The sequence below is a fragment of the Anguilla rostrata genome, chromosome 4 (genome assembly GCF_018555375.3).
Source record: "Anguilla rostrata isolate EN2019 chromosome 4, ASM1855537v3, whole genome shotgun sequence".
Taxonomy (NCBI): domain Eukaryota; kingdom Metazoa; phylum Chordata; class Actinopteri; order Anguilliformes; family Anguillidae; genus Anguilla; species Anguilla rostrata.
Genome location: NC_057936.1, coordinates 27,928,873 through 27,943,885, shown reverse-complemented (window position 1 = coordinate 27,943,885; position 15,013 = coordinate 27,928,873). Strand labels below are relative to the sequence as shown.

General features: G+C 36.3%; 1 protein-coding gene across 2 annotated transcripts in view; it reads left to right on the top strand.

The window, feature by feature from the left end:
* Window positions 1-2,040: 2,040 nt before the first annotated feature.
* Window positions 2,041-15,013, top strand: part of LOC135253108 (discoidin domain-containing receptor 2-like) — a 37,251-nt gene continuing 24,278 nt past the window's right edge. For both annotated transcript variants that reach the window (XM_064332001.1, XM_064332000.1), the window contains exon 1: window positions 2,041-2,198. The gene's annotated coding sequence lies outside the window, so the exon portion shown is untranslated. The remainder of the gene's footprint in view (window positions 2,199-15,013) is intronic.

The following is a 15,013-nucleotide window of genomic DNA, read 5'->3' as shown; positions in this document are numbered from 1 at the left end:
CCAGCCCCTCCATCGTGTCAAATACGCATCTCTCAGTGTTCTCCACTGGCTAATATTAAAGTATTGTATATTAGTATTTTACTAAAAAAATATAGTATTTTATACCAACAAAACAATAAATTGGATCAGTATACATTGTCTCTTTTTTTTAAGCTTGAACACATTTGTCATGAGTGCTATAACATGAATAAATATTGCAGAGAGCCATTTTCTAAATGTGGTGTAAATATTGGCCAAAGTCTGCCAGCTTGATACAGTTTGTACAAGTCTGAAGCTGTGAAAAGATGTGAGCCTTCAGCTAAACACTATACTATCATCCTATGAGGCACGTACTATATTGTCAAGTAATCTGGCTCTGTCATTTGCGTGCAGTTTAGACCAGAATGGCTATTTTTAAATGGATAGTTTCATCAAAGGTAATTTCTTCAATAAATAGCTACAATATTACATGGATCTTCCTGCTGATCACTACTGGCTATCCCTGTCACATATACAAGGGGATAAATGGTAAATGACAATAATACAGCAATTTTTCTTTCTGAAAAGCAAAAAGCTGTTTTCACCAAGGCATTTTTGAAGTTGGTGAAAAAATCTAAATGAATAGAATGACTTGCTGGTATTGATGTGGCCTCATTCATCTGGGTAGCCAACTCTATAATTATCCAGCAAAGAGTGTGCACTCGGAGGCTAGTGGGGCCTGTCATATTCCTCTGTAGCCCTCCACCCAAGTCAACTGTAATTTCTTGTGTCTTAAAATGTGCTGAAGCAGTTGCAGGAATATTAGTATATTCCCCAGATTTTCTGACTATTCAGACCAAATCATACATTTATGCTAGAACAAGAGCTTTAACTGGACATGCCAATAGCATTGGACATAGAGTGAAAGCTGAAAAGTCCATAATATTTTAAGAATGAACATTACTTGAAATGTAAATGTTGTGAATGGCTTCCTGCACTCTTGAAAGGTTAAGTATTTTCAAGTTCTCATCTGAAAACGTCATAAGGTAATCTTGCATAATGAGAGGGATTGAAACTTGAGTCTAGGACAAGGAGGTCCCTTTGAACAGTGAATGGTCTATTTCCCTTAAAGGTCGATGGATGAGAGTTTGAGTATGGTGTTGAACCAGGACAGATTTTTCATACAGGTAATGTTTCTGCGAAAAGTCAGGGGCCAGCAGTTAAACATGACATGGAATGCGAATACTTCCTGAGTTGTAATTAATTCGTTACCCAGCAGTTGTTATTGTAAAATATGTGTCTACTGAATAGAAGCACAAGTTTTATTCTGAATCTGAGAATGCCTCTTAATCTTCCAAAAAAAATGTTCAAATTTACTAACTACTGTCAGAAATTAAATAAACCTGGAATAATAATAAGATTAATAATAATAATAATAATAGTAAATAATAATAATAATAATAATAATAATAATAATAATAATAATAATAATAGCAGTAGTACAAATAGTAGTAGTAGTATGGTCGCTGTTATTAATCTCCATATTAGAGCAGTATTCTCTGTTATTTTTAACGGTTTGGTGGAGGACTGCAGAATGGTGGGGAGGCGGGGGGGTGAAGTTGGGGTGTCTCTAATTCCGGCTTTAACAGTGACTCTGTGGAATGCTGCCAGAGGGGTCTAGGAATTCCTCTAGGTGGACTCCTGTATTATAACCTAAATTCCATATGAGAAGTGGGAAGTGCAGCATGTTTACTCAATGTTTGTCAGATAAACTTGTGGTGTGGTGGTATCTAAGAATTAAATAACAAGTGTGGAGATATTTCAGAATTTACAGTTCATATTATAATCTGCAACCATCTTTGCACACCACAGGTTAAAAGCACAATTGTTTCATGTGAATGACTTCTGCTGTGAATTAAAAGTCTTTTCAAAATCCCCCAGGCTGTTGAAAAAATAAAAATGCTCCACTGCCATGATTGGTCACTGGAGTCTGTCTTAATTGAAACCTTATGTATGGCCTGTGGAATTCTGGGACTTTGGCATGTTCCCAAGAATCCCCAGAATGTTCCTTTTTTCTGTGTTTTTTTCTGAAGGGGTGTCTTACCTCAGCCCTCTCGCTGCCTCAGAAAGAAGTCTTAGGGGAAAGGCTCGGATTCTAACTCGGATTCTAGCTCCCCGTCACTAAACCTGGATTACAGTCTTTGCTGAGCAAATGGTTTGAAAACAGCAACCCTTTAACAGTAAGTTTAATCTTTTTGCTTTCTTTATAACATTGTCTGCTCCTTGCACATCTTAACTTGCTTTATTAGTTTTTGGAAGAATTAAAAATACGAAATTACTTTTATTCAAGTAAGGTGAGAAACTTTGTTCCCATCTTCTGTGTTGGTTATGATAATCTGTTTCATGCTGGGTATGTTTTCTGGGTATGTGTACCAAGTCTTGTGGAAAGACGTTTTTCTTTTTGTTTGCATGGCAGGCAAAATTAGAGGATAGCAGAGAGACCCGATGTCTGCTCTAGGTTGCAGATGAATCCATACTTTCAGAAGCATTTGTGCAAATCAGCTGCTTCAGGTCTCTTGTGTGGACTGTGTGGAAAAGATTTCTTTATTTTGGTCGATATCTGCACTATTATGAATACAGATTCAAGTATTTTCCACATACGGTAGTGGTTGTAATAGAGGTTTGGCTTGAAAATAAAAAGATCTGATATTTGTTGTGTTTTATTCATTTTGATTTGATACACTAAGAGGCAAAAATCCCATAATTGCCCCAAAATGTTTTCGGTAGCTACTTTATTGAACTCTGCATTGGATTGGGGCATTATTTATATTTTGTAAAGTTTTCAAGCTCATAATAGAAAGAATGAAAATGTGAATTGAAATTGCACACTAGTGTATTATGTTTAAATATTATAGGGTACATTTGGTACTTGGTACTTACTTTGGTAATTAAAAGGTACTGTCATTTAAGGAAGTCAAAGGTTATCATTTCGTAAAATTTCAGTCTTCATTATGGAGTTCTTGAAGCTTAGTAAATACAAATGAAAGGAACCGTACATTAGTGTGTTTGTGTGATCACGCACCTTATTGCCTGTGTTGCATCTGGACTAGCATTCTTCTCTGTATTCAAGTAGCAATTCATTTAAATTGTGTTTTCGTTTAAGTTTTTTAACTTGCCTGATGTAAATGCAAACTATGTCAAAGCCATTACTACTTACCACATAGTATGTAGTATGCAAAGGTTTTACCCCAGGAATTTATTAATCAAAATGTAATAAGCAAATATAAATTCTTACTATCAATGTATTTGGCAAACAAGAATAGTAAGTCTTCAAGACTGTCAAAGACCGGCTTTTGGGAATTTAGAATAATTTAGTTTGTCAGTGAATATAATAGGTGAATCCGGAAGCACGTCGTTTCCTAATGTTGACTTCCTTGACTGAATGCCTGGATGTACACAGTGCTGTTCCTTGTTTTCTCTGCAACCTTCTCATTTCATTTAATCAGCCCCTCTCTGGCCCCTTCTCGCATATGTACATTTGCCAAAAAGACTTTAAATAGCCGTGATTTGTTGCAGATAACAGTAACATTAACATTCTGGAAATGCTTTTTTAGGAATACTGCCTATTATATGTATATATATATATATATATATATATATATATATATATATATATAATGCATTTTTATAAAACAAACCTGTGTTGATTAGGAAGATAAATATTTGGATTTGGCTGGTCATGTACATTCTTAGTTGTTTTATTATATTTTTGCAATACAGAACAGCTTTAATGCATTTATTTGCCTTCATACAGTTTCATGTAAAGAAACTCCTTTCCCCCATCACCATTTTGTTTTGAGTTAAAAAATTAATGCCTCAAATTTCCTTTCATGTTATCTTTTTTCTTTGTTGCTGTTATTCTGAATTTGCAATCTTGTATTTGGCTGAGTGCAATTTATCTTGAATCAGTCATGGTTGCATTGCTAACGGTTTATGAGAGAAAAGTTGTTTCAGAAAAGGCAACATTGTATCACATGACCTCCATACCATTTTTTGTCGGACACAGTTCATGACCTTACTGCTGTGAATAGCCAGAGATGAACTCTCCATGGTGTCAACATGTGTTTTGAGTTATCCAAGGTATGTTCAGCAGATGCCCCTACACCCCCTCAAGGTACCCTCAGCTTTGACAAGTTGGTTCTTTCTTTTGTGGAGGTGTGGGCTTTATTTTGACAGCTTGAGTGACCTGTAATATTCACGCAGCATGCCCCTCCTGTGTTCTCTTAACAAATCATGAAGCATGTCGCTTGTGGTCAGGTGGAACCATATTTGCAATGCAATTTGGGAGGGGTTTCTCTCCTGTTTTCCAATTATTGTTTCAAAAGTGTAGTGATAAAATATCAAATCCTTGTAGTCATATCAATAAAATACATTTTAAGACATCAGGCTTGAACAAACCCACTACTCTAACACTCAGCTCCCTGGCTATACTGTGAGTGGGAAATGATTAATACACTGATAGCACTGATTCCTTGAAAAGATTTCCTGTTTGTGTCTTGCTAACACACTTAAGCACCAGTCCATCCTCAACCAAAAAAAATCTTTCACTGAAATTATGAATGATCATATTTTAAATCATATCATAAATGTATGCAAATTCCTATATGCCTTTATATGTTTACATTTACTAGGATTTATCAGTTTATTCTGTTCATCTCTTTATCTCATTAACATTATGCTGTTTTTAAGACAAAAAAATCTCCAGCTGCTCTTGTGTTACTTCTCAAAATCTTGCTATAACTGTCGATGGTAGGCAGGCTGGATAAGATGTACATTTCCCCAAGCTATTGATTTGTTTGTGTGAGTGATTTGAGGTTTGATGTGGATGCGGGCAGAGGTGCAGTGATGAATGTCATAAAACCCTCAGTCAGCCTGCAGCTGCTATGGAGGACTGGCAGTCATATGTGCTGTTCTTTTCATGCAAGGCAAAGGCAGAATTTCACCGCCCACCTCCTACAGTCCCCTTCCAACTGGCACCTAAAATGTGCAGAAAAACAATCCCAGCCATAACAATGAAATGGTCCATAATAACTGTATCCTCACCAAGTATTAAACATACTGTATTAAAAGGAAATCTATTCATGTCAAATGGAAAATGGAGGGCTACAAAAGAAATGTGACTTTTCAGTCGCTGGTGTAGAATGCCAGTAAATGCAGTTTTACAATTACAATTTAGTGAAGGGCATCAATGAGTACCTTGTAAATTTTAAGGGGTTACATGGGAATAGCAAGAGAAAGCCCAAACCAGTTTTCACTTTTCTTTCTTTGAGTAAGCCTACAGTGTGTTATAGGTTTATAGGTTTAAAGAGATCTATAGCATCACATTTAAATTATGATGTTGTGTCTTTTGTGTCTTTTATATCCTTTTCTAAAGTTGCACATAACCTTATGCAAATAGCCTTCAAACACTCAACCAGGTGCCCGATCAGCCAGTGTGGGGAAGCTTCTGCATCATGAGGCTCTGTGATCCCAGTGGACTGAATCCCTTTCCTCTCTGGCTGATGCTAGGGTCAACTGTGCATAACCCTGGAGGGCTGCAGGCCACAGTCAGCATTGGCATGGCCTCGATTCAGCGTTATGCTGGGGGGCTCATTCATGCATTAGAATAGTTCTTTAACAGGATGCACCTCAGCAGTCTCTAAGGCATTCGTATATTTTATGGGGTTTTGGTTGCACTTTATTTAATATATAAGTGAGGCGGTGTGTGCTGCGTATCAGATTAATTAAAGGAAATGGAAAAGGTTTTTTTGCCAGAATTTTGTTTTCTAGAGGTTCTGGGGCTTAATTTAACTCTTAAAAACTGGGGTTTGCCCTTCTAGTATTAGATCCATTTAATGCAGGTGCAATGGTATAACCACAGTTTTCCTGAGAGTGCAGCATTGTTGAAGAGCAGCTGCAATTAATTTAGAGGGAACACACCCTGTATAATTTCACCCAACAGATGGCTCAACTCCAATGCCAAAAGCTTAGATCTAGGGTTATCTCCGCCTCTGTAAATTGGATACTGAACAGAAAAGAATCCTAACAGTTAATATTTCATCAGTTTATAGATGTAAGTTAAGTCAGGGTTTAAATACTAACTGGTCTAAATTTCTTAATGCCATTTTAAGATACATAGCAATTATGAATAATTTGTTTTCTTTTTACAAACATTTTAATTTATTAAAACAAGTTAGTTAATAACTAACTAACTAAGAAGCTAAATTACAAATTACAACAGGAATTTCAGTATTTTTCCAAGTATACAAGCCTGAAACCATTCCATTGTGAAGTCTTATAATCTGTTCAGTTCAGAGGACCATTCCACCTGCAAAAACTCTCTTCTTCACAGAATGTTAATATTTTCCACTGGTGAATATTATGGGTCAAAAATAGGTTGAAAGTGAGAAGTTACAATGAAAAGCACTTCATAAAACACAGACAGCATTAGACATATTTTCCTAATGGTATTCTTCACATCACAGAAATGGAAACAATTTGTTATTGCTATAAGATATTGAAGCTGTGCTGTGTGACTGAAAGAAATGCTTTTAATTACATGAAATATGATGATAATAAAACTCGGGAGGATATTTTTGCCTGCCCTGTTGGCCTTATTCTCAAACTGTGCATTGGCTGAGAAAATACATGCATAGTCACAGTTATTTCTGTCAAGCTCTGTTAAAGTGTTGTTTTTATAGACTGTGTGTGAGTGTGGGTGTGTGTGCAGTCATGTGCATGTATACATGCTTTTGTCTTTGTTTTTCCATCAAATCTGGATTTCACAGATTCTCAAGCAATGACACAAACTCCCTAGCTGTCATCATTCTGAGCACCTGCACAATGTCCATGTGTCACAACATCACATCTGGTGGCTGAAATCTACTGTACACTTTCCATTATGAAACATTTCCCTGAAGTAAGACATTAAAATAATAATAAATGTGGAGCACCTTTTTTTTACTCATTCCAAATAAATTCTAATCTCTACTGGTCTGCAAACATTAATTGTGCTCCAAGATTTTATAGGCATCTATTTAAATCATGTCACCTGGATTCAATTAAGGCATGCTGTTTGATACATTCATTGCCACGAAACAACAATATCTGCAAAGCCATGTTAAGGCCTGAGGAGGAAGAACCTGAAATGAAATAAATGTGCCACCACAGTGAATCAGTGCTCTACCATCAATATACCTCTTCACACTAGCAGTTGAATTTGGTCCAGAATGTGCCCAGCATTCTAGTGTGCTATGCTAATTATTCATCATCCAGGGAGTTCTTCCTCTTCCAATAGTCTTTATTATTGCATAGTCCTATGGCTCAAAGGATCATTAGTTAGATGTTTGATTTGATAGATTTATAGAAATCACAGCCAGCTACAGATTACCTTACTAACATTAAGTAACAAAGGTGCTACTAGTTTTTATGTCTGTATCTAAAAGACCAGTTTTCATTAATTATAGTGTCGTTTGTGGAAATGACAGTATATTTAATGAAAACTGGTCTTTTAGATACAGACATCAAAACTAGTAGTAAATCAAAGATAAGTTAACTAAAAGGATGTTCAATGAAACACTACTAAACATTCTTTTAGTTAACTTATCTTTGATTTGTTGTATATGATTGTCATCCATGGCTTGCAAGTTGATTGAAACAATGTGGTTCGTCATCACCAGAATAATCCAAATGTACATATAGGCATGCAGAACTAATGTTTTAAAGGCCAAAAGCTCTGTCATTTTAGGGTCAATAATTACAATCACTGTGGAAGCAAACAAGTCTCTGTCTTAGGCCACAAATTACTTGCAGATTTGGAGTTCATTTCAAGTTCTAGATCCTTGCTCTGTCTTGAATTCCCTGTAGGAAGAGTAGACATTATAGTGTTTCTGTTATATTTTCAGTCTCTAAATGGATGAGACCTAATAGATTCTGGTTGTTTAAATCAAGTATGATTTCAAGTATTCTTTTGTTTTCTACTCTCAGGCAAAATCTAGCTGGGTTTGAATAAGGTAAATCTCATTTTATTTACATTTCTGATTCTCTCCAAAAGTTCTGTACTGCCAGGTACCATTTCTATCTGTTTAGAAGGCTTTGAAAAGAAAAAATTTCCAAGGAAAGCTAGCAGTTTCAGCATATGTATAAAACATATTTATTTTAAAAAACAGGCCATGCTTTCAGATTTACATTCACAATCACAGAGCCTATAATTTGCACTTTGTGTTCTCAGTGATAAAGTTTTTATAGCATGTAATTCAATCTTTCGGTAGGTCAGGTACTGAAACAGACTCCTGAGAAAGCCACCTGTAAAACAATTAACCATCTAAAAAAACATCTTTAAAAACCATTAACCCTCATTCTGAAGAATCTCAGTTCTTCATTTAGGTTCTTGAACCTGGTTTGAGATGTCCACACCTAACTGACATTTCCCCCAATCCTCCTGTGTGCACCCTGGCTTGGGGAGCTACAGGGGGTATTGTATATATAAGCTTGGGGTGGAGGTTCACAGAAAAGAAAATATGTTCCATTCAATTCTACATTATTTGAATCCTGGATTGAGACTTAAATGTGTATTTAACTAATTTTATCTTTGCAGCCTTTCGCTTACATGGGAAGGTGGAATTATGTGGAATCAGGCAAACCTGTAGGCTAGAAAATGGAATTACAGCTCAATGAGTTTTTATTCAAGTGGATAATAATATTTTACCAGCAGTACTGGTTAAACTGATTCAACTCGCATTTTATGTCACAGTTTTATTATGTTCAAATGAATAATATGAAGATAAATTAAAATTGGATATAAATTAAAATGTCACCACATTGGTAACCTATTACCAATGATTTGTATAAATTGCATGTCTTTATTATTACATTAGAATGCAATTTGCACATTCACATTTCATTGAGAAATGCTTTGGCTGAGAGGAGCACCCGTACACTGAGGACCTGTGTCATATTCACACAGTAGCATTTTCAAAACCAAACATAAACTAGGCCTAGCAGCCTTGTAACAATGCACCTGTTTGGTCAGTGAATTGGTATTTATTGCTCAATGGCATGTCTTTGACAATAGTTTTCCTGCTTCTGTTCTGTCCATTTTTCCCAGCTGCATTGCAGCATCCAGCATTTGGGAGTGAGAAGTATTTTACAGCTCCCATGACTAGCCCTGAATGATGGGGTTTTATAAAGGAAAAAGAAATGGAATGAGAACTCACAAACTCACATTTTCCATCTGTGCATGTGTGTGTCTGGACAAGCTAATTTAATTATATTTAGAGCAACTCAGCATGAACCATGCAATTCAGAGTTAAGCGACTGCATATCTCAAGTGAAGATGTGCATATCTCTAGAATTCCTGTATAGTTCGGAGTGTGTAACAACAATTAAGTTCCTCAAGCCCATAATAACGAATCAGGCCGATAATAATGAAAATAATGTAATTAAAAGTAATGATAATTACTCCATTGACTTGGTCTTCCTTCATAGGCCTATAATTAATAAGAATTTGTCAGTTAAAATGTTTGTTCAGGTGCTACAAAGGTTATAATTGGATTAAAGGCAACAACATCCATAGAAACTCTGGTTTGTACATTTCCACAATTATTATTATTATTATTATTATTATTATTATTGAAATAAGCAAGTAGGACAAGTACCGGATTCTGGAATAAGGATCAGAATCTCAGAATCTATGGAAACCTGTCACTATGAAATTTCAATTTGAGAGAATCAACACATGCTTGTGCTATAGCCCCTCATTTAGCCCCTGGGACCCAGACCATGTTTTTGTGTGCATTTTTAATTTCTTCTTGCCATTTCTAACTAGTTGCACCTGATTGCTATAGAAACTAACAATGGCTTTGAACATTAAGTCGTTTTTGAAAAAAATGTAGTTCTTGTATGAAGACAATGAGACTACGGTCATATAAAATTATATAATTAATACATGATATAACATAATTTCTCTTAATTATAATTAATGTAAAAATAGCCTTCTATTCAAAAACACAAGAAAGTTACCAATGTGTATCAAACTGTCTATTTCAATGTTAAAACATTGCATGGCTTACAAAAACTGATGTCTGATGCAGCAGTGAATTTTTGAATGTTTCTCTAGATTTGAATCTCTACTGCACCACCATGGCTTGAATTGGGCTAAGCCTTCAGGGCTGGAGTCTTGATCCTACTGTCAGTGCCATATTTTGACAATACTTCGACATGGACTAATTTTACATATTAAATAATATACAATTGAATACACACACAGGTCAAATAGTGAGAGTGGAGCATGATTCAAAATGGTAGCTAATCGCTCTATTTGCACTCTATGTATGAACATTCGTGGTAATGAAGATTCATTGTGATTAATGGCATACTGGCTTGTGAAATTTTCATGTCAGACCAAACAACAAATATTTGTAATTATAAATAAACAGATTTCAACGTTGAGAGAGTGAGAGCAAGAGAGAGAGAGAGAGAGAGAGAGAAAGAGAGAGAGAGACAGAGAGAGATCCTCCTGGGTTTTTTGAACAAAGATTTTAGATGATAAAACCCTTTGATTACAGTGAGCTTTAAGGGAGATGTGTGCACACACACTCCCATGTATAACGGTTTTTGTGTCTAACCATATGTGTAGGTCGCAACAAAGACACACTGTTGAAAAAGTTATTCACAAAAAAGTTATTCTCACTACCATAAAAAATAAAAAAACAGCTGTTTTTTCTATAAACTGTCACCTTACAATTGTGTTCCATGGAATGCAGGATGGCTGTTCTGGACTACAATGCCAATGGATGTGTTTGATAAAAGATGGTGTTGTACCTGGTGTTCATACCTGCTGATCATTGCATGATAACCTTCCTTCTTTTAAGATTTCATTATTGAGGTGTCCATGGTGTGGTGCCTGATAAAACCTTCTCATAGTCTAATTTCTTATGCAATTCATATCTAAAAGGATATTTTTAAATGTACATTGGCCTCGCAAATGTTCAGACAGGCCTCTTTGTGACTTAGTTTCAGACCTCAAGGTAAAACCTTCAAACATTCCATCCTTCACTTTAGCTGATGATTGATTATTTTTCTTTGCAACCATTTTGAAAGCACGGAAAAGTGTATGTGGCACAATGACTGTTTGCTTTACTAGAAATGTCATTCATTCGACAAATTTTCCATTTAAAATTTCTACTGACCATTATCAACAGATGGTACAATCCACGTGTCTGTGTATATTAGATGTATTGTAATATATACAAAATGTTTCTATATATGTGTTTTCCCTCCTGGATTGAGAACTGAATTTGCACTGAAGATTCCGCAGTAAAACTAGACACACTTGTACATGTCTTGAATGCTTTTTTAAAGTATAAATTCTTGAATAGGAATATAATTTGACAGTGCAGGACATGCAGTAGTACAGGAAGTAAAAAAATGTGAAACAAAATCATGTGAGACACTATTTCATGTAAAACAACAGATGGATTAGATTATTTTACGAACGCGCTTCTGACCGACTGGATGGTTCTTATTTTCCGTGTTGCTGTAAACTCATTTACCTCTTCTGTTAAGTTGAAACACAGATGCCCACACAATGTAGCAGACTACTGGTAGACAGTTGAACATGACAAGCTACACTATAAATAGGGCAACTGGCACAACTCGCTCTGAAGGGAATCGTTTTAAGCTTATTAGCTATGGTACTGTATGGACAGAGTTATGCGACTATTCAATCTCAGTTCATCATCTGGGCTACACACTTCCTCCTTAAAATGAATACTCATCAGAATTTCAAATTTTGCTGAATTTACAAAATATGATGAATGATTAGCAAAATAATATGTATAACATTAAAGGGAATTACACTTTATAACACTTCTGCTATTCATGACTGATATTGTCCTACTAATGAATGTGTCGCCCTTCATTTTTCGATTATTTCATTATGTGAATATTTTACGCTGTTTTGTTGTTCTCTTTTACAAATGCAGGAAGTAGACCCAGGCAGTTTAGTGTTGAACTCGAGGATGCATCATTGCGCGACTTCTGATCTGGGCGTACCTGCGTAATAACATTAGGTTGGTCGTAGAAATAGTGTTGTATGACTACTAGCTAGTGAAACCGAAAATGTCTGAGGATGAAGGAGATTTTGTTTTTGATCATGGGATTGTTGTGCCCTATCGATTCGAGCCGGAATACACAGAAGAAGAGCTGGCTAATTTTCAGGCTGATCGTGTGAGAGCGAGAGCAAGTCAGGAGCAGGCCGAGATTAAGGAATCACAGGCTATTCCCAGGACAAAGAGCAACTGGTGGTAGACATCCTATGTATCACAGACAGACGCGATAGCGTTAGCCAGCCCGCATAGTACAGCTCGATGGGAAAACGGTGGGCACAGCTCTAGGCTTCAGACGGTCGCCTTGGTAGTCGGTGTCTTCAAAGTAGTCGCTGCATACCCTTAGTCCTCGTTTGCGAACTTCTTCAGCTGTTATGTTGGGGTGTCTGATTACATCCAGCCATGTCTGGCACAAAGTTGCATCCCGTGGAAAACTATGAAAATGTGCTTTCAAGGCAAGTTTAACGGGAGCATTATAACAACCGGGTACAATGCACCTCATTATTACATCGCATCAAACAAAAGCTAGCAGACGTTAGTTTGTTCGATTTCAATGCAAAACTAACGGAATGTTTTGCTTCGCTTCTTCTCTATTTTGCCGCAAAACTAAATCGAAGAAGAAAAAAAAACCGCAAACTGTACTACTCTGTGGACTTGCGCTAAAAAATAGGTCTTTGTTTCTAACGTTAGACATTTAAAATGAAATAACTAATAGAAAAATGAAGGGCGACACATTAATTAGAAGGACAGTGTCAGTCATGAGAAGCAGAAGTGCTATACAGTGTAATTCCCCTTTAAATAAAAATGAAATAAAACTATTATAACGTGTACTGCAGTTTTTTGTTTTTTTTTAATTCAGAATAATGAATAACTATACAGGCAAAATGAGGCTTTGACAACAAGCTTTGCAGAGATGTGGGTGGAATGTGCAAAAACACAGAGCCCCAAATGTTAACCGACAGAATCAAGATGTTAATTTGAAAATGTTTTTCTTGAGCAAGCGCTCTCTTAGCAATCTCATAAGAGACTAAATGGAGCACAACCGACCCCAGTCTCCCCTACCCCCTACCCACAGGGTGAAATGTAAAATAACTCACAGTACTTTTGGTCAAATTGCTAGTGGATGGTATGTCCCAGAAATGTCATTATGGTATCTTAGTCAAGGATTGTAGGTTGTTTGTATTAAAAAATTATTAACCTACCTCTAGCAATATTTTCCGAATTGGTCCAAATACGAAAACTGTAATTTCCATGATCTCCCCTACACCATATATTGTTACATTCTGTGCATATTGGCAAAGTCAGCAAACAGTTAATACCCGACATATGGTGCTGGTTATGTGCCTTGAGTATTCTTAAGCAAATTTAAAATATTTAATTCCTTTGTACTCATATATTAACATGAAATAAATCACATTTTGCATTATTTCACAGAAGCATATTATAGAACACCAACTGTTTTCATTTGCATGACCTCTGTCCACAACTGTCTGACATGCCAGAGTAGGTTTAGCTAGTTCAGCTGTGAACAAGGTGGATGAACTGCTACAGGGTTTGATTACTCTTTTTGATTGCCATACAGTTCTAGAATGACTATTTTGGTGAACAAAATGTATACGTAAGTAAACTGTCTCCGTAATCATGCAAGCAGTTTGATTATGAATATTTCTCAACCATCTGCTTCCTGTCCTGGGCACCTTGATTATTACATTTCATTATACTGTATGTGAACTAAATAATGTGTTTACCATTCATGATTGAGTACCAGAGAATTACAGTATCATTTTCTGTCATTCAAATTCTTATTCTGAGTGGCACTTAAATGATCATAAATATACATGATAAAATGACATCCTACTTGTTCTCTGCCTTGCTTCTCTTGCTATCAACATCTTGCTGTCAGCACTTATCGATCAGACATTGAAAAAGGGTCTGTTCCAGTCTTAACTATCTACAGAGCATCTGGAAATGAACGGTATGGTTAGTGAGACTGGTTTCCTGCATTCTAGCATGTTTTAGCTGCCAGAACTATGTTATAGATCAAACTGGCATGAATTGCTGCCTCCTATTTGAGTCCTACCGGATATAATTTTACAGACCATTTCACAGACCAGCTGACCATTGGTTTTATTGGCACAGTGTGTCCGCAGCAGGCTAATAAACCAGACTTATTTCACATCCGAGTGATAACCTGTAAGGCTGATGGTAAAGTAAGGTTATAAACCCGACGTGAGAGACTCGTTCTCACACATGTGGTGAGTCTGCAGCCAAAGAAAGTGCACTTAGCTCTGCCTAAGTTCATACAGTTTTTCCAAGGGGAACAGGGTAAACACATAGACCTTGTAATTTGACACCAAGTTTATTGAGGCTCTCAGAAGTTTGTTTGACTCGAAGGCACAAAATAAATTGTATCTCTAGAATGCTTTCTTATTACACCAGTCTTTTGCATACATGTTTTATGCAAAACCATGTATGCAGGCTCATTGCCCTGTATGTTGCCTTTATGTGTTGGCAGAATAGCCTAAATTATTTCTTTCCATGAACTGTTTGGAATGTGTTTTCCAGTCCCTGGCAGGAACAGATGTATACATCTTCAGAAAACAACTGAAGGCCTCAATAGAAACTTTTCTGAATGTTGTAGACCAAGACTGTCTAGAAAATTGCATGCTGATTAATTACAGCCTAGTGAGATGGAAGAATTTGAAAACCTCTATCATATAATACAGAGAGATGTTGAAAGGCAGAATCCAAAATAATTTCTCACACACATCTGGCACTAAGGAAAAATTGTACATTCAGTGGTTGCTGCTGTTAAGATGAAGCTGGCAAACGTACATTGCTGGTTACACGTAACTGCTGGTTAGCTATGAATTTCACTGTCGGTGGACCACTGATGTTACTATAGCAAA